We start from the raw sequence: 26845 nt of genomic DNA on the forward strand, positions 1-26845 counted from the left end.
TATTTCTATTTTTTTTGTCGAATCGACAAAAAATATATTTTTTTGGTGTGCCACAGATTTTAGTAATTAGTTTATGTGTGCCATAAGATGAAAAAGGTTGAAAATCACTGACCTAGATAGAAGACACTTAGACAAAGAAGCGTTCTACCCCACTACTTACAAAGCAAAAGAATTTGGGAGAGGGCCTTTGGCAGCTCCCTAGCAGTAGGAGGAGGGGGGTTGGATGAATAGAGGAAGAGGCGGAGAGGACCAGGGGTAGGGGAGAGTAAACTGCATGGGAGCAGGTGGGGCGCAGGGAAAAAGTTGGCCAGGGCAGATTTTCCTGTGGTAGGGGTGGCCAAGGAACTTTAGGACGTGAATGTCTAATATTAAACTTTGTTTCTGTTTGGACTGAGAACCACATGCAGTTTGTTGAACCGTTAACCTAAGTATCAGCAACAAGCTATAAATAAAATAATGTGGTTCTGATCTCTTCACCATGGACTTGGTGAGAACTTCAAGCCAGCTGTGGCTTCAAAAGCGGCCTCAGCCCGCCTGGCCTTCATCATTTTCTTTCCTCTTTCTCTCTCTGATCCTTGCCTCTCCTGTTTTCAGTGTTTCTGGCCACGTGGAATTTCTTTGTTCTATCCACACTGTTTGAGCTCCATAATATATAGTGTTTTGCCTGTGTATGATTTCCGCTTTTACTTTTCTATTTTCTCTTGTATTCATGCTCTGGCTGAGAGGAACTATGGCCTGTGCTTTGGCTTTGGCCCGGAGGCTGGGGTCAGCCTCCAAGTGAAACCCATCTGGGAAAAGACGAGTTCAGGAGTTATGTACTTCCTACTCCTGGTGTAGCACAGCCACACTTCCCCCTGGCTGCACATTGTAATCCAAAAGGATCCTTGAATCAGCTATTAAAATCTAGAGCCTTACTTCTCTCATTCCCTCTCCTATTCGGCCTTCTCTGTAGCTGGTTGTATTTATGCCACAGTCACTCCCAGTGCTATCGCCTTTGCTCTGAAACCGTTTGGCTGCCGCCTGGGCCTCAGAACGCTGGGAAGAGTCAATGAGTAAGGTCCACGATGGGTGCAAGAAGACAGACATATAAGGAACATTACATATTTTTTTCAATTATCCTGTGTTATAAGATCGTACAATCATGCCCCTCACCACACCACCTTGCTTTCAAACAAGAAAGTTTTATTTCAAACACGCTGATGGTGTCCTTGCAAACTGCATCCTTTTGAATGGATTACATCATCTCAGTCTCAAATCTCACCATGTTCTCTCTTTCAGGATCCCACTTCTTGGGTTTCTTTTGTGCGTTTTTTTGTTGTTGTTTTTTTTTTTGCTGAATTCTGCTCTGTTTCTTTTAATGATTTTATCATCAACTTCTTAATTACAATCCTGCATGCTGTCCTGCTTTTCAGCTCTCTTTCCCTAAATGTAGTTCAGACACATCCCCAAGTCCCCAAACAACAAGCCAGAGTAAATATCCTGTAACTGGTAATTCACTTTAGAAAAATCAATTGTTTTATAAAGGGCAGTTTCCCCTGAGAACTCATTTGAATGAGGCCTAACTATTCACTTCTCAGGATTTAGCAGCATCACCTCGATAATGTTAGCACGTTACCTTGGCAGCGGTCCTTGCCCGGCGCTTGGACCTGCTATTCCTTTGGGAGTCTCAGTAGCGGAAGCTGTCACTATCAGGCAAGCGGAAGATTTGTAAATTGTTCCTGTTTGGTGGGAAATCCACTGGTGACTGGCACTTCATGTATCAAATTAGGTTGCTAAGTTTCAAGTAAATTTTTAGGCTTAATGTTGGCTTTGTGCAGGTTATCTAACATAACATGAGGGTTTCAAACGCTTTATGGACTGTAGCTTGAATACACAGCTAATGAAGAGTTAGAGAGTGTATTACGTTATTGACAATTCATTTTCTTCCAATAACAAATAAGCATCTATTCAACAGCAGACAATGAGCGAGGGCCTGGGGCTGGGACCACCTGCATGGTTTGCAGACAAAATGAAAATGCAGGGCTTCTTGTTTGAAAATTAGTAAGAATTTAATGATCTGACAGCAGAGCATTAAACCAACTGTGGGGCCAGTTCTAAGCACTGGGCCCCTTGGGACTGCCGGGTCACAAGCCCGGGAAGCAGGCCCTGCCTGAGGCCTTTAGGATGTTATGTCCCTGGCTCAAGGATCAGGCAAGTGAGAACCAGATTAGATCCTAGGTGGGTGTGAAATGTTCTAGAATCCCTTTATTGAGATTCCTTGAGCAGACACTTGCCTGTGGAGTTTATACTTTACAACTGAGGAAATCTAAATCTTACCTGAGTTTTATACCTTCCTTTTTTTTTAATTGTTAAGGCCATCGACCCAAAACTGCCAGAGATACTGTTTTCACTCTCAGCCAGTCAAATTGAGCTTTTCTTAGCTTTCAGGTAATTCTTTATACACACGGGTTCAGCTTGGAAATCCTGTTTGAGAACCTTGAGCGTGTCATTATCTCCTTTCTTCCATTACCTGGCCTTGGAGAGCTAGGTGGTCTCCAGGAGCTGGGGAAGGGCAGGGCTGTGTTTCCTCCTAATCTGTAGGCCAGGTGTGCCTTCTAATGTAGCCCTGACTTGGTGACAAATTGTAAAAAGGGTAGAGAAAGTGGAGTGTGGGCTTTCTGATGGTGCTGTTAACCATAAAACAAAAGTCAGCTACATATTCCATCACCAAGAAGGATTTATTGGGGGAAAAGGAAAGGATTGCAATCCCAAACGTGCAGACGTGGCAAGCCACCAGCACGAAAGAGTGAGAAAAGGAAGTTATGGGGAGGGGCTGTCACAACCATAGAGCTCCATTGTGACCAAGAGTTCTTCCTGGAGGGTCTTTGCCATGACATCAGGTGTGAAAACATCTTCTACAGGCCCTCCTGATTCCTCTCCAGGTTAGAGTCTCATAAATGTTGATAGCATAAGCCAGGCTCCAGTCCACTTCTCCAGGGGACTCACCCTGAGGGGCATGAGAACCATGGGGCAAGTGCAAGGGATGAGCTGCCAACATCTCATCCCTGAGACAAGTCACAGGACCCAGCTATGTTATCAGTGAAAGCTGCCATTTATTCAGGGCTAGCCCTGAGCCCAGCATGGTGCCAGCCTACAGCACTGCAGTTACTACTCACAAATACTCTCCTAATACTCATTTCCACAGAGGGAAGCTGAGACTAAGAAAGGTGAAGTGGCCTCACACAGCTAGCAAGGGCCTCAAGTAGGATGGACGCCCAGGTGTGTCTGTCTCTAGTGCCCCTGCTCTCCACCTCCACACAGGCTGCCTGCCATCCCTGTTGGGGAACCTGAGGTGTGGGGTTAAACACCCACACTGGGAAAAGTCCCCAGCTCAATCCCCAGAGAGGCAGGGAAACAATTCCTGGGAACGCAGTCTGTTGTTTTCACCAGGACAGAACATGCTACAGACAAGAAATCGGAGAGAGAAGTGTTAATTGTCACCGATCCCTGAGGTGAGACTTCATGGAGCTGGGCTGCATCTGCAGAGTGGAGTGTCGTCAATGATACAGGGAGCCACTGGACATGAGAGGGAGATAAAATAGGTCTGGTGGCTGTGCTTGGTGAGGGTTCCTAAGGAGCCTCCTTGGGGAGCTGGGGGAGACGACCTGGCTGGTTACAAAGGCAGAAGGGTAAATGCCTAAATGCCCAAGAGGCAGCCTAAGGTTGTGCTGAGGGCACCGGAAAGCAGGACCCGTGAGGGAGAGATTGGTTATGTGGATTCAGCTCAGATGAACTTAACCCCGGATTTTGAAATTGGGAAGTCTAAAATGAGCTTATTTCTGTTTCAGCACACATGTGGTTTTGTGTTTATGTTTTATGGCTTTTATAACGTTTAGTATGAATTACATTGGGTATGAGGAATATCAGAGTTTTATCAGTGCTTAGGGCCTCCAACAGTCTTAATCTGGTCCTGAACTTCTGGCAGCTCTTTTTGTCCAATTACCTGTCCATCACCTATAAAATCCCTCCTTGGACTATCCTTGGACTAAAGCCCTACACATACCCCTCTTTGGAAGGGTAAGCACTTTTGCTAACACTGTGAGGATCATCATAGTCTCTCAGTAGGTAATCCAGTTTAGGGGATGATAGTAGACACCAAAATTTCCAAAGATGCAAGTAAGGACCTGTGGCCACAAGGAGCTCAGGATGGGAAGGGTCCCAGAACAGGGCTATAAGTAGCAAGCACCTGGTTCTGCACACTTATCCAACCAGTTCCATCTTCCAATTTGAACACCTGATCCTTAACTCCAGGAATCCCACCAGAGAGCTCCTCTTACCTCTGTGGGAAACTCAGACCCCTACTGAGTGCAGAGAGCTGATTCTATACCTGGGACTGCATTTCCTTCCCACCCCCACCCCCATGGGCCATAGAATGAATATATCTATATCACTTTGTGGAGGACATAGAAAACCTCTTGTGCACAACAAAATTATGCTGAAATGATAATAACAAGGTCTTTTATTTTTACATTAGCTTATACTCATTAAGACCTTGGCATTTAGCAACTCATTATTTCTTATAAAAACTGTCTGAAGTGGGCAGTCATAGCCCCATTTGCAGATAGGTAAGCTGAGGAAGATAGAGGTTAAATAATTCACCCAGAGTCACATAATAAATGGGGTTGCTGGGCGCCTGGCCAGAGCTCTCATCGCTCCTTCGCTCTGCCCCTGCATCCCCTATGGCGCTCTCACTTTGCTGTAAGATCCTAAGGAGGAAGGCAGTGTGGGATGCTGAGATCTTAGTTCAAAGGAATAATTCCTTACCTCCTTTTACTTCCCTTTTATTTCCTTTGAGAGGGAAATAAAACTTAATAATCTGTTGTGAAGAGCTGTTTTCAGCTGCAGTGAGCGAGGCTGGCCCCCGGGAGCAGAGAACTCTCTGGTGGGTTTTAAGGAATTAATGAAAAGGTATTTAAATGAGAGGAGAAGAGAGAAAATGTGAAGGAATAAACTATCAGTGTGACCTGGAGCTCTGTACCTTGCCTCACAGAAAACCCACATACATATTTTTTGAATTGAACTGAATTGAATCCAATTCCTTGCTATGCATTTTCCTCTTGAACAATCTAACACCAATTCAAAAGTAAAAGCAACAACCTTCTTTCTAAAACACTTAGGCTTTTGCAAGACTGAAGGTTCTTCAGACTCCCCTAATTACCGTCACATTATTGCTACGCATCAATTTAGTGTCCGGACTGGAAATGGAATACATGTTTACCAGAAGCCCATTTACTTGTCAGCTTCCACAGTGAGTCTGGGATGAGACACAATATTCTCTGAGCTGAGGGGTGTAATTTCACCACTCCATGCCATTGTCAATGTTTCATCAATTGAAAATCAATAAACTTCAATCCGTTCCCAAGATCCTAGCACCTTAATCTGTGGCCGGCCAAAGGGCCCCTTCTGTTCCAGAGACCTTCAGGTCTAGCACGGTTTTACCTTTGTCATATAATCAGCGAAGCTCAAACTGCTTGCTGATTGAAGAAAATTGCTCAGCAGCCCCTGGCAAATGATTGGAAAGTGTTTTCCAGTTTCTAACAATGACCTGGGGAAGTGAACGCAATTGCCGAAGGCCAGGCCCCCAGCACCGCTGCAGGCCCCTGTCGTTCTTTTCTTCCTTTTCCTGTTTTATTCTTTTATTTTTCCTGTGTTTGTTGTAGTGCCCTGCAGTTAGCTGGGCTGCTGTCTCCCTCTGAAAGGGCCAGGGTGACCCCCGTTGGGAGCCTGCTTTAGCAAAGACCTTGCATTGTAGGCGCCAGATACTCCACGGCCTTGCCTTCCCCTGACCCTGCCGCTCCAGATGCCCAGGGACTGGCACAGCTCAGTGGCTTTTCCTCGCACCGGTTAAGTCTTGGCTACTTGGTTTTTCCATACAGCCTCTTCTGTCTATGCTGTTTTGCTAAATTCCTCCCAGTTGCGAGCCTGGTGATAGTACTTTTCACTGGTTTTCAGATTAAAGTTTTATTTTTATTATTAAACATATTCTAAAGTATGTTTTTGGTCTCTCCCATAGGAACTTGGGGAGAAAGGAATAGTTAAAGGTGCAGACTCAAATTGCCATCTTGGAACGGAAGTCTTGGCGTCTTTTTCAAAAACAATTACTAATACAATTTATAGTCCTGTTTATGGCATACGAGTAAAAGGCCCATGAAAGTCCTCAGCACTGTAGGAAATGAATAGTTTATGAAACTGTGACTGGGCTGTAATCCTGGCTTCAGAATGATTAACTAACAAATCCATCATCTGGGGGAAAGCTGGCTTCGCAGAGATTAATTCCTAAACTATTCTTATTTGGGGGTATTGTTTGGTTTTTATTTGGGAGGCCTGCCAGAATTGTTTTTAAAAAAAACCACCAAAAACATTGTGTATGTTTGCTTTTTAATTAAGACAGATATGGCCTGTATTTTATGCATGGCTATAGGTACACTTCATACATTTTCACTAATTTTGATTCTTTAAATAGTGAAAAGGAACAGAATTTCAACAAGAGGCTCTAAAGATATTTCATCTGTACCAAAAGTGAGACTTCATCCTTACACTGGTTCCCATGGTCACAAGAAAGCTGCCAGCAATACGAGAGGTTTGCTGTCTTATCTTAGCCTGGATTCCCAGAAAAACTGATGTGCCGACACTTTATTAGGGACTAGATGGCAGTTTTGGGAAATGAGAGAAGATTAAAGGGGAGTGAGGTGGGAAGGGAGATAGCAAGTACAATGCGGAGCCTTCAGAGAGTCTGTGTGAGCTACTGTATCTCAGGAGCAGTTGTGCGGGTGCAGGAGCAGAGGACAGTTCACCCAGCACACCTCCCTGGCCCCCATCTCCACTGGTCAGAGCCATTCCCCTGGGATGTGACTCCCCTCCCTTCCTACCCCTGCCCCTAGGCTTCTCCATGTGGCCTGTTACTGGGCAATATCTTCTTTGGTTGCTATCACATCTATTTCCATTTCATGGATGCTGACAAGGCTTCCATCCCATTTCTGAAAATACTTAACTTCAAGTTCTGGTTGTTTAAGTCTCACAACTTTCTGGAATATCCAGGACATCACTCTCTGCCTGTATACTTAATTATTCTGTAAGTGCCGGCATGCCATCTTAAACACCTTGCTGACAGGTCACAAGTATAAACGTGTTTCTGTGTCTGAACATTGCTGACCGGTCACGACAGAAAAGTAGCCGGCTGCACGGGTGAGTTCTGGCTCGAAACAGCCGGTAGGCAAGGTTGGCCTAGGAACATATTCAAGTCCCACTTCCAAGTACACAGGTGATTCACCACCAACACCAGAACTGCCAGCCAAATACACTCTAAGACCTGACATTTTCATGAAGGAATCATAGTTGCATAAGTTATTATAAAGGGACAAGAAGTTAATTGTTGCCCATTAAAGACATGAAGTAGAAGTGGAAAAATTGTCCTGAGGACTAATCGAAGAACAGAGGAGTCAAAAAGAAATGGTGGTGTCCTTCAATAGGTGAATGGATAAATCAATTTTGGTGTATCAATACATGGAATATTATTCAGCAATAAAAAGTGGTAAACTATCAAGCCATGAAAAGATAGGGAGGAACCTTAAATGCATATTGCTCAGTGAATGAAGCCAGTCTGAAAAGACTGCATCCTCTAGATTTGCAACTCTGTCACATTCTGGAAAAGGGAAAACTACAGAGACACTAAAAAGACCAGTGGTTGCCAGGGATTTGGAGGGAAAGGGGATAAGTAGGTGGAGCCTGGGGGATCTTTAGAGCCATGAAACTATTCAGTATTGATACTCTAATGACAGAGGCATAACATTATATATTTGCCAAAACCCTTAGAACTACACAGCACAGAGAGTGTACCCCTAATGCAAACTGTGGGCTTTAGTTAGTAATAACCTATCAATATTGGTTTAGCAATTATTAAAAATGTATCATACTAGTGCGAAATGTTAATAATAGGGGAAACGGGGGGTGAAGTGAGGAGAAACAAGGAATATCCGAGGGCTCTCTACTTTCTGCTCACTTATTCCGTAAGCCTGAAACTGCCCTAAAAATAAAGCCTATTATGAAAAGGAGGGAGGTAGGGAAGGGCGGCAAGGAGGCTGGGAGGGAGGGAGGAACAAAGAGGAGGAAGGTGGGGAGTAGGGATGAGTGATGTTTCCTAATATGAACAAGAAGGAAAGTAAAAGAAAAGGGCCGAGCCTGTCGAGCCCTCAGGTTCGTTTCCCTTGAACACCTAGGTGGGGTAGGTTGTGTTCTGAGTTCCCTCATCTTGGGAACTGCATCCTTCCCCCACCCGCATGACTTGTGGCAGTGGGCGTCTCTCTCAGGCACATTCTTTGCGTGACTCCATCACCCTGGCTGCACTTGGCTTGGTCCAGGAGAGGACACGTCACTCACGTTGGGCCAGTTAGGCTCAAAGGACAGATTCGGTCTCTTTCAATATAGGTGGACTTGTAATTTTATGAACAACAATGACAACCAAAGGCCTAGTCAAGGATTGTATGAGCAGAAAATAGATTTTGCTACCTTTAAAGACCATAATTTATTTTCTTGAAGATTTTGCCCAATCTGGTCTAGTAATAAAGGAAAGATTTTAATTCAGATCTCCATAGTATAGAGTCCTCAAAGATGCGAATTCTATCTGCAGTCGGCCCTCAAAACACATGTTATCCATGATGGCATGGTGGTCATGATGATGACAGAGGAGGAGGTCGTTCCGTAACTCTTATACCAGGCTTGTCACCAGTACAATAACATTCCCCTTCCTGTCTTTCCAGAGGTGTCGGTCATGAGGATGAATCGGGATGTCTGTCCACCCCCCTCCAAGCTGTTGCTCTGTACGTAAGTTGTAGTTTGGGATGTGCGCCGGAAGCCTGAGGCTCACCTGTTGCTGACTGCCACGGTCCCCCCAGGTCCCAGATCACTGCTCCTGGCCACAGGTAAGAGCAGCACACACACCGCTCCAATGACAGTGACACTGCTGATGCTTCTCTTCTGCGGGCTGAGAGGCTTCCCAACACACAGTCTCTCTTCTCGGGCTTCCTGTGAGGCAGGCAGTTAGGAGAAACTGGGGTTCACAGGGTGCACATGTGAGTAATAGTGGTCTCCCTAAAGCTGCCTGGAGAGAGCGTGACGACAGGAGCAGCAGGGCCCCGCCCTGCCCCTCGCCAGGCCGTGGAGCTGCTGTGCACAGGTGAGCAAGCATCTTACGAGCCGAGGGACAATCCGGAAAACCATTGAGAAAACGGGAGCGACATCCTGCAACTGCAGGAAGCTGCGACGTGAAAGGAAATGAAAGCTTCACTTTATAAAGCAGGGAGGCAATCTGGCCTGTCAGCACTTCGACCCTTTTTTCCTTCCCAGCCCATGCTTCTCCCCCCTTCCCCTTCCCCTTCCCCTGGGCCCGCACTTAGGTTTTCTGACCTAGTCGCTGCTGCCTCAGTCAGCTGTGTGGTTTGCGTGGGTGTGTCATGACGTGAGCAAGTAACGGCCTAGTGAGTTCCAGCCCCGTCCATGCGTTAGTGTGGCACAGAGCTGGCCAGACGTCTGCAGTGCGTGGCAGGCTCTGGTGGAACAGTCATTATTGTGGTCAGCAGGCACGGAAAGGCTGTCAGTCAAGTGACACGGCATCGAGTGGCCTGTCTGAGGGCCCTGATGAATGGGGCAGGAGGGTTGCCCTTCCGCCCACACTGGGGGACGGTGCGGGGACAGGGGTGAGCCGTTTACTGAGCGTGACTCCCACTCAGCTAGCCCTGGGTTACTGCGTCTGCAGCTTCGGTCAGGCTCGCTCTAGCTTCTGTGCGGTAGTTTAGCTGATGTTTCCCGAATGTTAACGTTCATTCACGTCACCGAGATCTTGTCAAATTCAGATTCAGTAGGTCTGGGGTGGAGCTGATGATTCTGCATTTCTTTCGAAAAGCAAGAGCGTCACTAATCAGGGCTGGGCCGGACGTTGTATGCCAGCCGGCCACCAGGACTAGGTGGGAGACTGGAACCATGTGTGTCTCTAGACTTTTCTGGCCTCATGGACTCCACAAAGGGGAAGGGAAATGGAACTACCCTGACGAAGCCTCTATCGTGCCCAGGCATGAGGCCAAACTGGAGAATTTAATTATATTATCTCAGTTGGTAACAATCTGAGCAGCTTGAATGAGAGAATGATTTAGTGAACCTTGGTTTTGTGAGTCCTGTCCCTTTCTGACATTCTGAGTAGCTAGTGTTGCTAGGCAACTCGACCAGCCCAAGTTGCCAATTCTCAGAGGAGGGGACCTCAAAAAAGACACAGCACTTAACACACTACAGGAAACCCCAGCTCCAAGAAAGGCTGCCTAAAATAGAGATGTGCTGATGCAAATCAGTAACCACTGCTGTTCTCAGGGTGTAAGAATAGGCTGGAAACCTCTCTGGTGACTCATCAGCCTCCACCGTTGCCAGGAGTTATCTCTAGCTCTAGTCAGGCAGCAAGTCACTACCTGGCAGAGGGAAACCTCTCTGCAAGCTTCTCTTCAGATATGCTCTGGTTCTGAGGAAGGAGCTGGCTCGGACCCATGAATCAGGTGGCACAATGGACTGCACCCCCTGGGGTGGCCTTTCTGAGGGCACGAGAACCAGACCAGCTTGTCACAGGCCCCTACCCTTCCAGACCAAGTCACATGCATTGAGGAGTATGAGTTGTGAGTGTTGGGTTCTCCAAAGCCAGGTAGAGACCCATTTCTCTGGGAAACTTGGCTATTTGGCCAAGTAGATGGGGACCCACAGAAGTTACACACTTTAAGCGCCATGAGCCTGGTCCCATGCACCAGTGTCCAGAGCTGGAGTCTCTGTAGGGAGCAGAATCCTTGAAAGGTTTTTATCTTGAAGGTGCCACGAGCACCTTCAAGGGGAAATGGCCCCCCTCTGTGTTCACCCTTCTTTACCCTTCACTGATCATTCTGACTTACAAACCTACCTCTTTCAAAGTAGGGCCCCTGCTGACTGTAGAGACGAAGAGTAGACAGCCAAGGTTGGTTTTTAATGATGTCAGGTCTTCTGAAATGCTTACTTTTCTGCAAAATATTTCTAAAACACCAACCTTCTAGCCTCGAACTTCCCAGAGCAGAAGTATCTCTTTGGATTGTTGAGAGGAGTAGCACATGAGAGAATTATCAGTGCTGGCTGGTGACATGTTCTGAGGATCTGCGATGGGTGTAGCATCGTGTTAGGAGCTGTGCGCTTAACAAGCGACACATCAGATTTTTATTAGCTGACAGGGAATAGTTGTGTATTCTGAAAACAAACATTAGAGTTTAGAGAGCACTTCCATAGAATTTATGCTATTTGTTACAACCAACCTGTGAGGTACAAATTATCTTCTGCATTTTGTAGATTAAAAAAATGAATCTCAGAGTGGTTAATATAACTTTTCAAAATTAAACAGGTGTCTAGAAGGGGACTTGGGGTTAAGATCAGGGGTCAGGGTCTTTTCTCTTTGTCATGGTGCCCAGTGCCACTTCAGCCCCCTGGAGTGAGGAAGGAAGGGAGAGCAACTCTTCTCGGAACTTCTACCCTTTTCCTAGAGAGTCCTGAGTGTGTGCTTCTGGTTGATTGGGGGCCATCCCCATGCCCTTCCTTCTTCCTTCATGGCTCCTCATTCTCCAAAGGGAAGAATTTTCTAGGGCAAAGCTTATGACCTATGACAACACAGCCTCACCCTGCTAAAGAAAAAAAAACCACACACAAAAAAACTACCCCTGGTCCGCCAAGGACTTCATTTGACTTAACAGTGGTCTCTTCCCTTATGCAAAGGATAAATCAGCAGAGTGGCCAGTGTGCAAGGAGTGAGGCATGACAGGGACTAGGTTCTACCTTGCACTGGAGCCGTTTTCACCAGTCACATTTTGGGTACAATCTATGCTCCCCTAAATTACTTTATCAAGGATTACCTTATCTCGCCAATTGACTACCTGTCCATAAGCATTCTAGATATGAATTGTTTTAGTTTTCCTTACTGCTCCAGCTCCTCACAGAGCTTTCTCTATAGTAAGTGTTTGATTATGATTATTAGAATAACTCAGGAGTATTGAGGAAAAGTCTGGAAAACTTTTCTCTCTATCATAAAGTATCCTCCAGGATTCTCTTTGGTGGGGGAAAAGCCTGCAAAGTATGGACCGTACTCTGCCTTTGGGAATTCAGCAACAGGGGCTCACTGAGCTGGGAGTTAGAGGGAGCTCCCAGAGAAAGGTTCAGCTCAACCACCTCCATGGAGTTTCATCCTATCCCTCTTCTTGCCCAGTCTTGGTTTGGTTAATTCCACCAGGCTCTGGACGAAGAGAGGACCAAAGATGCAAACTCCCAGCCCACCCGTCCCTGAGAGGTGCTAGGTCTATAGGTCTGGGTGGCGCCCAGCCACCTACCTTTGGAAAGGCACTCCAGGGGATTGTGACTCAATACCAGAGTTTGAGAAAACAGTGTATTAAACGGAGATTGCAGGCAGTGCAGCGGGTACCATTCCTGGGGGAACCTCAAATCCGAGTCATGCCCAGTCTGGTAGTACCTCAGCAATCAATCCAGAAAGGCATTTCTGGGTCACACCAGGGCCATTCTATGGGAATGTTATACTTCTGGTCCATCCCACAGTCACAGTGCATGGCCTGGGACACATCAGGTATTCTCCATTTAGGTGAGAATGAACTCACCTCTGTCCCCACCCAACAGATTTATTAAGTGCTTTCTATGTGTAAGTCAGTGTGGTGGGTCTCTCACATGAGCCAGTTAATCCTCACAATATTTATGGGTTATTCCCCCATCAGAGATGATAAAACTGAGGTCCAGAGACGTCCTTATCCTCTAAACACAATGGGAGAGCTGCTGAGTTGGGATATGTGTCCAAGCAGCCTGGTTCCACAGATCATTCACACTCCAACCACCGTGCTATGCTCTCTTCCATCAGAATCAAACAGGTCTGGTGTTGGGGAGCAAGGCAGCTCAGTGGGGCTTCTTTCCACCTGAAGACATTCCATCTCCTACCACATTGTATTTTCATCCTGTGGTCCAGTTGGAATCTTTCTCTTCTTTGGACATTTGTTCAAAGGACTAAAATAAAAGCTAAGCAGGAAGTCTAGAGCAGTGGAGGGAAGCTGGGGCATTTCTGTGCAGGGCTGGATGGGCCTGCACATCTGCCATGAAACTCGCCCTTTGCCCTGCATTCCAACCCGACCTCAGGGACATGGGCAGTTCTCTCCAGGGCCACAGGGCAAGGGTCAGTGGGAACACAAGCCTGGACCACCTCATATCCTGGATATGTTGGTTTTGGCAGAATCTGACCTGTTCTAGCCTGGGCATAACACCTGTCTCCATATCCCAGTAAAAAAATGGAAAGAAGAGAAATGAAGGATCAGCAGAAAATATAACTGTAATTAGGAATCGGTAAAAACTCCTTAGGACAGACTCATAGGCTATACATTTGTTCTAAATAAACTAGTAAGTTTATATATAAACAAATAATAGTATAAGTTAATAACATCTTGGTAATTTTTTCCTACAAAATTCAAGACACTGATTATAGAGTTTGGGTTAGACATACCTGGATTCCCAATTGCTTCTGCCTTACTTGAGCAACTTACTCAACCTCTGGGTCTTAGTGCCTCAAGTGTTACTTGTGGACAGTGATATATGCCTGAAAGGGTGAGTTATGAGGATTAGAAATAATGTGTGCAGGAGGGGCTCTCAATACATGGCAGCTAATATCACAATAACTACTCTAGAACTTATTTCCAAAGTTAATCGAGTGTTTGAAGGTGAACCTAATTGTATGATACGTGTAGACTCCTGGTTGTTTTGATTTTTTAAAAAAACACAGTTTTAATTGGCACATTCTTCTGTGAACTCAAAATACTTTACAAGTAAATAGAAATTTTGCATCTATTTTTCCATTCAATCCACATAATCCTGTGATGTAAGGTAGGTATTATTTTCTTCATTTTACAAATGGCTGTGCTAAGGAGTAGCAAGATTAAATGGCTTGCTCTTAAAATTTCTAAAAAGAAGACCTGAGACTCACACCAGTCTTCTGAAACTAAACTCAGAGCTCATGCTACCCGACCACGCTAGAATTTGCCATTCATCTTCAAAGTGCCCAATGAAAATCTCTGCTCTTATCCTCTCTTGTGTTCAATTATTAGAAAATTGTATCCCAGAGATGGAAAAAAAAATTATTTGAATCATACAGAAAATCAGCAAGAGGAGTGGGGAGTTTTAAAAGGACACCTTAATACAAAACAAATAGAATGGACTGAAGAGATCATGAAAAGGCATGGGCATTGCTACCTGGTCTCTGTGCAACTTGGACAAGTTACTGCACCTGACTAGGCTGAACTGTCCTAAGTTCTGAATTGAGAATAACAGTATTCACTTCATAGTGTTGCTATGGTGATTAAATTAGATCCTAGATGAGCACCTGGCAAATAGATGCTCAATAGATGTGGGTTTCCTCTACCTCATGCATTAGGTTAACAAATGTCTACTTGGCAAAATCTGGTAACTAAAGGTCTAGAGTCATGAAGCCTTCTCATGCCCACAAACCAGGCACAGCGTGTACTTGGCAGGGGTGGCCAAGCATCTCGGCTGTCCTGACCAGGGGCTGTTCCTGGTGGGGCCAATGAAAATACTTCAGCCTCTGTAAGTAAGTTGATTCCTGTCCTTTGTGTAAGGATGATCGCCAGTGAGGGTGCTAATGTGATCTGAATGTTGTAGTGGTTTGTCTGCACTGGATGACTTAGATGCTGATAACTAATAGACAAGCACTAGCGTTCAAGCTTCATATGAACACATGCTTGCCTGAGAACATGTCTGGGTGTGCATGCGCCCTCACCAGCTAACCATGAAGGAAAATTGTTTTCATGATCGTCTCCTTCTATACAACCCTGACACAGAGCACACTTGTGAGGGCTAACTTACATGACGATGTTAGCAAAGTCACCTTTCTAAGGGTCAGGCTGTGCCCATGACTCTCTATTGGGACTCATTTACCACCCGATCTGTGTGTTTGGCCCTGGTTTCTTGGCTTGTAAAATTTGAATTCTTGCAGTATTTTACCCACCTCATCCTGGTGGGAAAGCATCCAGTTGTTTGTCTGTGGTTGAATTTAGTATGTTCTAATTCGATGTCAGTATCTCAAATAAACATGGCAGTCAAACGATGACCAAACTCTGGACTGCCTTGACCGCAGGAAGGACACAGTGGGCCAAGAAGAACCTTGTTCTCTGGTACCTCCTTGGGTGGGGGCCACTTCCCCATCACAGGAACCATAGCATCTGTCTCCCTTGTCCAGCTTGGGGCCCCTTTCGTCTTCTGGGATCAGCCTAGCAGAGTCCCAGCTCTGTCCTGATCCTGAGGGGCGCGGTCATAGCTAAACCCCTCTCTCCTATGTGCTTCCTGGGAGGAGGCTACTAAAAGCCTGAGCCATGGTGTGGTTGTTTTTTATTGCTGCTGTGACAAATTAAACTTAGTGGCTTAAAACAACACAAATTTATTATTTTACAGTTCAGGGCTCTGAAGTCTTACTGGGCTAAATTTAAGGTTTGGCACAGCTGCCTTCCTTCTGGAGGTGCTAGGGAAGAATCTGTTTCCTTGCTTTTCCAAGCTTCTAGAGGTCGCCCACGTCCCCCGGCTCGTGGTCCCTGTCATCCACCTTCAAAGCCAGCAAGGTTTGGCTCAGTCCTTTACATGCTGCCATTTCTCTGGTTCTCTCTCTCCTGCCTCCCTCTTCTACTTATAAGGACTCTTGTGATTATGTTGGGCCCACCTGGATAGTCCAGGGTAATGTCCCATCTCAAGGTTAACTGACTAGCAACTTAATTCTATCTGCAACCTTAGTTTCCGTTTGCCACATAACCTAACATATTCCCACAGGCCCTCAGGATTAGGCTGTGGACACCTTTGGGGGTCATTAATTTGCCTACCACACACCATCCCCTTTTCCCACATGGCAGGGGATGCACAGGACCATTGCTAAAGTAGGCCTGGGCAGGCACTGCCTTCCAGCAACCTCACCCACTGAACGGCCTCCTCCCGGCCATTGGTAAATGTTTGTGATCAGCCTCCCTTGGCAGCCTTTCCAGGCATGTGGTCTGAATCAACTCCCAGGGATCTCAATGTCCTCACCCTTTCAGCTGACACAGCTCTGTGTTCTCAGTCATCACCCTGTGACCAGTTCACCAAACTCCACCTTGGATGGAAATTTCGCTTTGGGGAAACATGGCTGAGCTATGCTCCCTGAGGCTTCCAACATTGATTGCTAAGACCAGGCAAAGGGTCGGCCCTTGACCTAGGCCTGGGGCTGCTGGAGCTCTGAAGAGGTTTGCACTGAGCTTCCCCACCAGTCCCTAGGGTGGCGCATGGCCCAGGTCCAGCAATGGGTGTATTTGACCCTCTGGTCACAGGCTGACCTAAAGATGGGCATAGGACCCAAGCTACGTGTAGCCGGGCCAGTGACGCTCCTCAAACATGCTAAGTGTTCTCTCACATCCCTATTCCCCTTACAGCTGGGCAGGGCCATGGGGCTAGTTCTGGCCACAGGAAGCAAGAGGACACGATGCTGATATTGCTTCTGGGCCCACGCCTAGGTCTCTATGATGCTGCAGCAATAAAGGCAATGCTAAGTTCCAGGTGGTGCAGCTACAGGATGGGTGTCCACTGTCCTGGGTGCCTGAAGACCATCGGCACCCATTGCACACGTAATGAGCAAGACACCAAGTGGGCTGCTGAGCTCCAGGCTTCATCAGTTGTTACCACAGTGTGAGCAGCCTGTGCTGACTAACGTCCCAGCCCAAAAAGAGGACTTCCGAGACTTCCCAGAGCTCTCAGAAGAGACTCTGCCTCTCTCTTCCTTGGGCGCTGCAAGTACACCTTGAGCTTGGAGCTGCCAACAGCCACCTTGGCACGAAGAAGAAAGGGCTTGTCCGAAACGAAGCCACTGAAGCGTGCGGAGCCGGGAGATGAAGGAGAATCGTGTTGGCCTCACTGGGACCCTTGATACATCTGGGCACAAAGGCTGCCTGACCCTCTGGGTCTCTCAGTGACATGAGGAAGACATTCCCATTCTTTGCTTAAGCCGCTTTGAATGGTGTTTCTGTCCTTTGCAGTTGCAAGAATTCTCCCAGTCACGGCCCTTTCTTCTGACTGACTCGGGGAGCCTTCCCATAGAAAGCAAGATTCCTGCGTGTCAGTGTGGGGCCCTCAGCACAATTTGCTGCCCCTAGAGACCATAATTCTTCTATATTCTATATGCATGTCCCCTGTAGACATATAATTACATTCCCCTTTCCATTTCTTGAGAAGAGAGGGTATGTTGACAGTCGGAGCAGGGAGACAATATAATCATCAGATCACCAAAGGGGAGAATTCACTAGTGGTTGAAAGTAAAACGAAGGGAACGTGGATACTGACCATCTCCACTTATACTAGCAACAATGCGGAGAAGGTGGCACTGTGCTGGCATCCCTGTAATACCCCATCAGCCCTGACCTGCCTTTGTTAGTTTGGGCCTTTGCGAGGATGGCCGAAGGTTCTGAGGCTCCCCGCCCCGTAGAAATGATGAGTGTGCATAGATTCATCCACAGTCTCTCTTTTGTTCCCTGTCTGAGCCAGGAAGGAGGCACATAGGAAACCACTGCTTGGAATGAGGTTACACTCTGTGGCCATGGGATCGAACCAAGATAACAGGTCCACTGAGGGGTCAAACCAACAAAGCTGACCTCCACTTCAAGCTCTAGGCAACGGTGCCAAATCTGACCAGCTGACGAGGCTGGGCTGAATCACTCCTTGATGTGCCTTGGGCTGGCCCCCGTTCCCCACAATCCTAACCTGTGATTCCTCAGAAAACTCCCCAAATAGACCAAAGGAAACCTACAAACATAGAAATGGCCAGTGGCCTGGAGGCAGCAGACTCAGAATTTCTTCACCCTTGACCACACTGTGAGTCAGCGGATAAAACTGAGCCTTCACCAAGTGTCCCTCTGGTACAAACTCGGGAACTCGGCAAGATCTGTGGGAGAGATGGCCTTTCACTGTGCCCACGAGGTCAGGTTCAAGTTTCCAAAAAGCCCATTGTCAATTAACAGCTTTTATTTAGCAAGAGAACATACATGCACATTCCTGTGGGAATATGTTCTCTGACCTGGAAATTATTATTAGAAGATTGGGAATCTCATTTCTTAGTCAGGTGGCTTCTGGTGGAGAGAGTTCAGGCAATTTCCCCCATCCAGCTCACCAAAGCCAGGTTACATGAACACATATTTCAAAAGGATTTATTTCTGCATTGTAAGTGTTGCTATTTGGGGTCATGGCTAAATAGGTCCTGACCCAGATGAAAAGAAGTTGGACGCTATTCACACTATTTCCTTAAATTACACTTCTCATTACTCTTGATAATTATAATGTTAACAGCATAGCATATTAGTTGCAAAACTGTGCTGGCCCCTATGTAGTTTACCTAGAGAATTACAGAATTTCATACGTGAAGGGATTATCTAACCTACATGCTCAAACCTTCTCTGCCACATTCCCCATGCTTGTCTTTGCCCCTTGAATGTCGTTGCTTCTAGAGGCGGTCTGTGGTGAATGTTGCTGGAGCCCTGTCAATCACCCCACCCACCTCTGATTTTACCACAGCCCAGGCCAGACTCACAGTGAGTCGATGGTGTCTCACCTTCAGTGGGTGCCCCACATCTTTCGGCATCTGCTCCTGACCTTATCGCAGGCCTCTTATTGTGCAAATGCAGCCTGAAAGCAGGGTGGTGCTGAAGCCTTGGGGGAAACCCTCAGTCAGTGTGGGTGGACCTAGGTCAGTGTTGCAGCCGACCCTCCTTCAGGTGGGTGACAGGGAGGCTTTCTGCAAGATTCTCAGAGGCTTCTGGGTAATGCTCACTAACAGCAGCTCTGCTTCTTTCCCTGTCTCACCACTCCTACCCCCTTCTCTCTTTACTGTTACCTAGGATCATCTCCCAAGTAAATGGCTTACATTCAAGCCCTTGCCTCAGACTCTAATTTTGAGGGAAACTAACTAAAATGCAGCTTATTCTGCTGTGGTGGGTAAGAATATGAACTTTAGGAATAGACTGGCTGACTCTACCTATGTGACCCTGAGCAGATATCTTAACTTTCTGTGCCCTAATTTTTTCATCTGTAAAATGAGAATGATAATATTACCTCCATCCTAGGATTATTGTCAGGATTTAATATTCTGAAAGCTCTTAAAAGAGTGTCCAACCCATTGTAAGTGTATATGAGCATTGTTTCTATATACAGGTCGTGCATAGATGAAACAGCAGCCATTGCTGCTGTGGTGAGTGAACCTGTCACCCTACAAATTTCCTTTAGACAAAAATGGCCAAGAGTCTCAGGTCACAGTCACTCAGATTTACAAATGAGGAAGCTGGGAAGTGAGTTAAGTTCCTAAATCACCTGGTAAGTCATTTCTCTGGGCCTGGCTTTGTCCTAGGCACTAAGGCCATTAGTAACGAAAGATTCTATGGTGATAAGGGAAATAGATTATTTTAATAGATCCATAAATGGGTAGCAGTTCATTGTTACAAAGTACTAATGAAATGCTATTAAATGCAATAATTTTCACCTCGCCAATTTTTTCCCTTTTAGAAGCAGGGTCATGAATAGCACTATACAGTATCGAGCCTCCTGACAGCCTGAGTTGTATTACCGTAAATGTTCTGCTGATAACACTGCCTCCCTCTGATACAGAGCCTAACACTATGTTTGGATTTAATTTGCAAGTATAAAAAGTACATTTCAAGGAAGTGATAAAAATCAGAGATTGTGAGACCACAATGGGTATTTGCTGGGTCACTGAGTATCAGACTGTGTGTGTGTGACCAGGAACACAGGAGAAAATTAAGGAATTGTAATTGCAGGTTCCGATTAGCCCTTTCCACTCCCACCCCTTCGCAAACATATCCACTTAGACTCCACAGCCTCTTTACTCAAAATATGGCCCATGGACCAGCAGCATCAACACCACCAGGGAGCTCAGTAGCCCCACAGGATCTCGGGCCCCACCCAGGCCTCCTGAATCAGAATCTGCATTCCAGCAAGACCCCCAAGTGCCTCCAAGTGCATTAAAGCTGGAGAGGCTCTGTCTAAGGAGGGAGGGTCATTCGCTTGCTCAGTCAGTTACCGGGTCCCAATTTATTCTGATATTTGCTCACATCTTCCCAGATTTGCCCCAGGATGACTGAAGTCAGATGGAGAGTAGAGCAGACTGCTTTTTCACGGGGGGAGGAGGGAGAGAACTGGCTCGATGAAGGGTCGCAGGGCCCAGAGGCAGGGGCAGATAAGGACGTGAGCAGTGGGACTTGCGGAGAGAGGTGTGTAAGGAGAATCTTAGGAAGCTGTGGCTGTGATTTCTGTTTCATTCCTACTTTTCAGCTCCCTAAAGAGACTTTGAATAAAACCTCCATTTTTGTTTCATCTAGAAAAATAATAGAAAGCTGTAAAGGATAATATTATCAACATTTATGTACTCACCATGTGCAGTCCATAAAGGTTAATAATCTTGCATGTTTATCCTAGATTTTTTTCTTTATTGTTAAGAATATTACAAGTGTCCCATTTTCACCCCCAATTGACCCGCTCCACTTCACTCCCACCCCCTCCCCAGGCCTTCACCCCGTTATTGACTGTGTCCATGGGTTGTGCATATATGCATATAACTTCTTTGGTTAATCTCTTCCCACCCTCCACCCCCCTTCCCTCTTTCCTCTGAAATACGATCGCCTGTTCCATGTGTCAATATCTCTGGATCTATTTAGTTTGTCAGATTCTTTTGTTCATTAGCTGCTTCTTGAAGACCCTTCAACTTTTCCTGTAGTGCTGGTCTGGTGGTGATGAACTCCTTTAGCTTTTCCTTGTCTGAGAAGCTCTTTATCTGACCTTCAATTCTAAATGATACCTTTGCTGGGTAGAGCAATCTTGGTTGTAGTTCCATGTTTTTCATCACTTTGAATATTTCTTGCCACTCCCTTCTGGCCTGCAAGGTTTCTGTTGAGAAATCAGCTGACAGTCCTATGGGTGCTTCCTTGTAGGTAACTAACTGCTTTTCTCTTGCTGGTTTTAAGATTCTTTCTTTGTCTTTAACCTTTGGCATTTTAATTATGATGTGTCTTGGTGTGGGCCTCTTTGGGTTCCTCTTGTTTGGGACCCTCTGTGCTTCCTGGACTTGTAAGTCTATTTCTTTCCCCAGGTAGGGGAAGTTTTCTGTAATTATTTTATCAAATAGATTTTCAACTTCTTGGTCTGTTTCTTCCCCTTCTGGCACCTCAATAATAAGAATGTTGGGCCTCTTGAAGTTGTCCCAGAGGCTCCTTATACTATCTTCATATTTCTGGATTCTTTTTTTCTTTTTTCCCTTCTGGTTGGGTGTTTTTTGTTTCCTCATTTTCCAAATTGCTGATTTGATTCTCAGAGTCCTATACTCTCTGTTGATTTCCTGTAAATTATTCTTCATTTCAGTTCCTGTAGCCTTCATTTCAAATTGGTACTTTATTATGTTATCAATTTTCTCAGTTATTTTCCTAATATGCTTACACATCCTTATAAACAAATTCTAAACTCTGTATCTTGCTTGGATCTATTTCATTTAGTTTCTCTTCTAGAGATTTCTTCTGTTCTTTCCTTTGTGACATGTTTCTTTGTCTCCACATTTTGGCTGCTTCCAGGTGTTTGTTTCTATGTATTAGGTAGAGCTGCTATGTCTCCTGGAATTGGTAGAGTGGTTTTGTGTAGTAGGTGTCCTGTAGGGTCCCGTGGCTCAGCCTCCCCAGTCACCTGAGCTGGGCCTTCCAGGTGCTCCCCTGTGTGGACCGTGTGCTCTGTCTTGTTGTAGTTGAGCCTTGGTTGCTGTTGGCATCACTGGGAGGAACTGACCCCCAGGCCAATCAGCTGTGAGGACCAGCTGCAACTACAGCCAGAGAGCTGCTGTGCTGGAGACACCCCTATGGAGCAGGATTTACTTCAGTGGAGCTTTGGTGTTCACCTAGTGTGCCCCTTGAATGTGCCACTCGTGGATGTGGTAGGGCTGTAATCCAGCGTGGTCGAGTCTGACCACCAGGTGCACTGTCTCTGGGGCCTCCCGGGAGGTGCAAAGTCAGCCTGTGCCAGTGCCTTGCCCAGGGCCACCCAGCATGAGCTACACAGCAAACCGTAGTTGGCTGCTACTTGTGCTGGGCTTGGTGTTATCCAGGAGAGGCCAAGCTATGGGCCAATGCAGCTGCCGCTAGTGTCAGGCCTGGGGCCACTTATCCAGCCCTATGGGGCCTGCTGCTGCTTGTTTGAGAGATTTTAGGAAAGTCCTAAGCTTGAGGCTCGAGAGGCCACTTGCACAGAAAAGCCCCTGGGAATGGCCTGGATGAGCTGCAGGTGGGGGGGGCGGGGCCTCCGGGAATCACGGGGCGGGGCCAAAGGTGGGAGTCAGGTGCTGGGGATTCAAATATGGCGCCTGCCTGCCGGCTGTGTGCGGGGAGGACTCGCCACAGGAGCCGTGGCCTCCGCCAGCCCTTCTGCCTGGGAGGAAGCCGCCCTCCGCCTCCCGCCCGGATCTCAGGCAGGTTAGTTCCTCCCCGAGTGTCCCGGGTCCTTTCAGGCCGCTGCCCGGTGCTGGGCTCAGAGGGAGCGTCCGAGTGAGTCCGTGCCGGGCCCTTTGGAGGAGCTGCTGGGGCTCCCGCAGCCTCCGCGACCCTCAGGGACAGTCCCCGCTGGTTTCACAGCCCGGAGTTGTGGGGGCGTCTCTTCCCGGCCTGGAGCCCTGGGCTGGGGGCCTGCTGTGGGGCTGGGAGACCTCCCTCCTCCGGGAAACCCCCACCGCCGAGATGCCCTCCTGGGCTTCTATCGGGCACCGGTGTGGGCCCGGGGCCGCGTCTCCGAGATTCAGCCCCGACCCGCCCGCGTCTCCGCCCCTCCTCCCGGTCTCGGTGCTGCTTCAGCTCCCTGGTTGTGGGGCTTCTGTGCAGCCAGATCTCAGGAGGCTCTGAGCGATGGTGGTTCTGTAGTTTAGTTGTGATTCTGATGTGGTTGCGGGAGGCGGCGGGCGCAGCTGTTCCCTACGCCGCCGTCTTGTTTCTGTCCTAGATTTTTTAAAAGGCTTGTTGGTAACATTGAAGCCCCCTGTGCCCCACCTGGCCCCGTTACCCTCCATCTGCCTGCAGGCCACCACTGTCATGATTACCACATGCACGCCTCTAAACAATATAAAGCATGTTTTGTGGTTTTAAATTTACATAATTGTTATATTGCATAAGCTATAACATTTTAAAAGTTATAATTTTGAAGTATAGTCCTATCAAAAAATATAGATCTAGTTCGTTCATTTTTCTAATTTTATGTTTTATTGTGGTAAAGTATACATGACACAGTTTACCATTTTTAAAGGTACATCAGCGGCATTAAGTATATTCACAAATTGTGTGAGCATCACCACTACCTATTTCCAGAACTTTTTCATCACCCCAGACAGAAACTCTGTGCCCATTAAACACTAACTCCCCATTACCTCCTTTCCCTAGCCTCTGGTGACCCCATTTTACTTTCTGTCTTAGCCTATTTGCTTTTTTTAACATTACTCATTTGCTTTTAATAGCGACATCACATTTCCTCTATACATGTGTATTATGTATTCCTCTTTGGGCTAAATCACTGTATTAGTTTTCTATTGCTGCCCTAACAAAATTACCTCAACTTTAGTGGCTTAAAACAACCGATTTATTATCTTACAGTCCAATAGTTCCGAAGTCTCACACAGGCCTCACTGGGCTCAAATTGAGGTTATTGAAGGGCTGCATTCCTTTCTGGAGGCTCTAGGCAAAAACTGTTTCCTTGTCTTGTCCAGCTTCTAGAGGCTGTTCTCCTTCTTTGCCTTGTGCTCCCTTTCTCTACCTTCGAAGCCAAAAACACAGCGTCTCTCTGACTCTGCTTCCATTGCCACATCTTTTTCAATGACTCTCCTCTTTTGCTTCCCTTTTTGACTTTTAAGGTCCCTTGTGATTGCATTGAGCCCACCCAGATAATCCAGGATACCCTTCCTTTGTTAAAGTCAGTCAGTTACCTCAGTTCTATCTGTAAGCATATTTCCCCTTTGCCAAGTAACCTAACATTCATAGAAGGTTAGGATGTGGATCTCTTGGTGGTGGGGGCATTGTTTTGCTTGTGACAGTTACTAAAGCAAACAGTGTTGTTTATTCAGGTTGCACATGAACAGAGGAGCTGACCTTCACCTTCCAGACCCGGCCCTCGCATTTGCTCCCTTATAAGGTCCTACTTTGAAAGCATTAAGGTCATGGTGATAACTGAGGGAAGCTAGCAGGTACCACAAAAGTCCATGGAGGAGTTTGTGGCAGAGGGGTCTGAGACATGTGCTAACAAAAAACAAAAACAAAAAGCTGTCTCTGGGATAAGGGAAATCAGAACCAGGGAGAAGAGTTGGCAGTGGACAAGGCAGGGAGACTGTCCTGGCAGCTGGCCTAAAACAAGACTATAGGTTTGTAGGATGTATAACAGACATGTGCGTCCAGAGGGCTTTTCCCTTCGGAGTCTACATACTAAAAGGTGCTGCTATTGACCGAAATACTTTTAGAATTTCAATAAAAACCAAGAGCACCTTCTTTTGACTATCATCACAGAATAGAAGTCTTTACTCTTTTCAGAAAAGGCTTATTTCCATAGATAACCAAAGATCATCACAAGTCAAGTCTTGTGAAAAAGGAAGCTCTCCACGGAGAAAGAACGGTTTTGGTCAAACAGTGACTAAAATTGATTTTCTGATGTGGCTCTAGAGCAAAGTGATCACCCATCCTCGTTGCCCAAGGCTGGATTTTTGCCAATGATCCTAACTTAATTATTAATAGTGCCGCCGTCACTCCAGTGTGTAAGATAAATTATGACATCCTGTCCTGAAGGCAGTTCCAAAAGGGAAGTCACAAATGTGTCAGCAATGGTGGGATTTGGGATTGAGCGCCTAGCTTCCCAATGCAACTCCTTTCAAGAACACATTGTTATAAATGTATAAGTTCTGATGTGTTTGCTTGGAAAACAAACACACAGACAAGCCACCCTCTACCTTTTTCTTGGCTTTTTAATAAAATCCTGAGCATCCAGATAACAGGCAAATAGACTTGTGCTGTGACAGTGACAGACAGCAAACCGCCCTCCTCCCCTTGTACACAGCATCAAGACGAATGCATGGGACTTCTCTGTCTGCAGATTACCCTGGGTACTATTTACTGTAACTAGACTTTATCTCAGTAACGGTGCTGGAGAAGATGAAGGAGGTCCTGTGTCCTGCGTCCTGCAGTCCCACAGGAATGCCCTTGGGGACATGATCTGCTCTTGAGGGGCCAGGATAAAACCAGGCGTGGCTGATCCATGTCACTGCAGTAAGGGAGCTGTGAGGACTATTGCTAATGAGGCAGCTTCTTCCTGTGCACTGGCAACAACTTAATTCCATAAGTGCTTAACCTTCCTTCTCGTACTGGGGAAAGATAGACTGGCATCACTACGTAAACACGACCTCACTCATCATAATACACTTTCCCGAAAGCTGGAGAGGCCCAAATACCTCATGGTGACTTGTGACTATTGATGTAACATCACAAAGTTCTATTAGAAACATGAAGACATAATACTGACACTTCAGACTATTTTGGGCTAAGGAATGTAAATAGACAGTGTTTCAAATAGAAACATCCCCAACCTTCTGATATCAAAAATAACAACTTTGCAACAGGCTATATATCTGGGGGTTCTGGCAACAAAGAATTTCAGAGTGGGATCAAAAAACCACAGTGATGAGATTCAGAATCAAAATAACACAGGTGGAACTATTTTTGGAACTCTTTTCTCCCAAGGAAGTCAACATAATGAAGACCTTTGATCACTTTCCCGAGCAAGGCTCCCTTTCAGAAGGCAGGACTGGGTCAGAGGAGGGATGGGAAAATCAACAGTTAATTGGTGAGCAAATATTTATTAAGTGACTATTGTGTGCAGGGCATAGCTTAGTGGTTAAGTACATAGGCATTAGATCTACCTGCTCCGCCGCTTCCTAACCTCAGAAGACTGACTAGACCCGCCTCTGTCCCAGTTCTCTAGTGTGGAGCTAAGAACAGGACCTGCCTCGAAGATTTGTTGTGATCATGAACAATTAATTTTAGGCATTTATAAATTATAACTTCATTAGGCATTTATAAAGTAAGCGGCACAGAGCAAGCACTGAATTGTTATAGTTAGGGGAAACAATATATCTTCAGATAAAAATACAACTGCCAGAAAAAGGCAGCACATGATAAATATGGGCGGGTAACTATAGCAAATTAAGCAAGGGAAGATCTCCGTGAATTCGAGTGGAGGAATTCTAAATGGAAGAAGCGGGGCTCTACCCATCTTGACGTGTAGGTAGGAGGGGAGCAGGCCGTAGGGCACATCTCAGCAGGGCCAGGGTGCGGTGTGCCACGGGCAGGTGAGAAGGGGACACAGTAAGCAGGCCTTTCCCGTGCGGGCAGAGGGCTTACGCAGGGGAGAAGTGGGAGGAAAGGCAGTCGAGGTGGTTCAGACTTAGTCTGGGAGAAACTTAGATTTTCGCTGATGAAGGTTTTTTTGGACAAGCTCATGTCTTGGTGCAAGTGGTGGTGTTGGGAGTATCGTGGGCAGAGCCAGCTGGCCAGCCCAGAGGGTAGACGACCTGGAGCATGGGGATCAACTTGTCCTGAGGATTTTGTTGTACAACAGGGGTCAGGTGTAAGGGCCTGGACTAGGTGAGGCAGCTGAAAGAGCAACGCTCCTGTGGGTTCAG

This window comes from Miniopterus schreibersii (genome assembly GCF_964146895.1).
Source record: "Miniopterus schreibersii genome assembly, chromosome: 3".
NCBI lineage: Eukaryota > Metazoa > Chordata > Mammalia > Chiroptera > Miniopteridae > Miniopterus > Miniopterus schreibersii.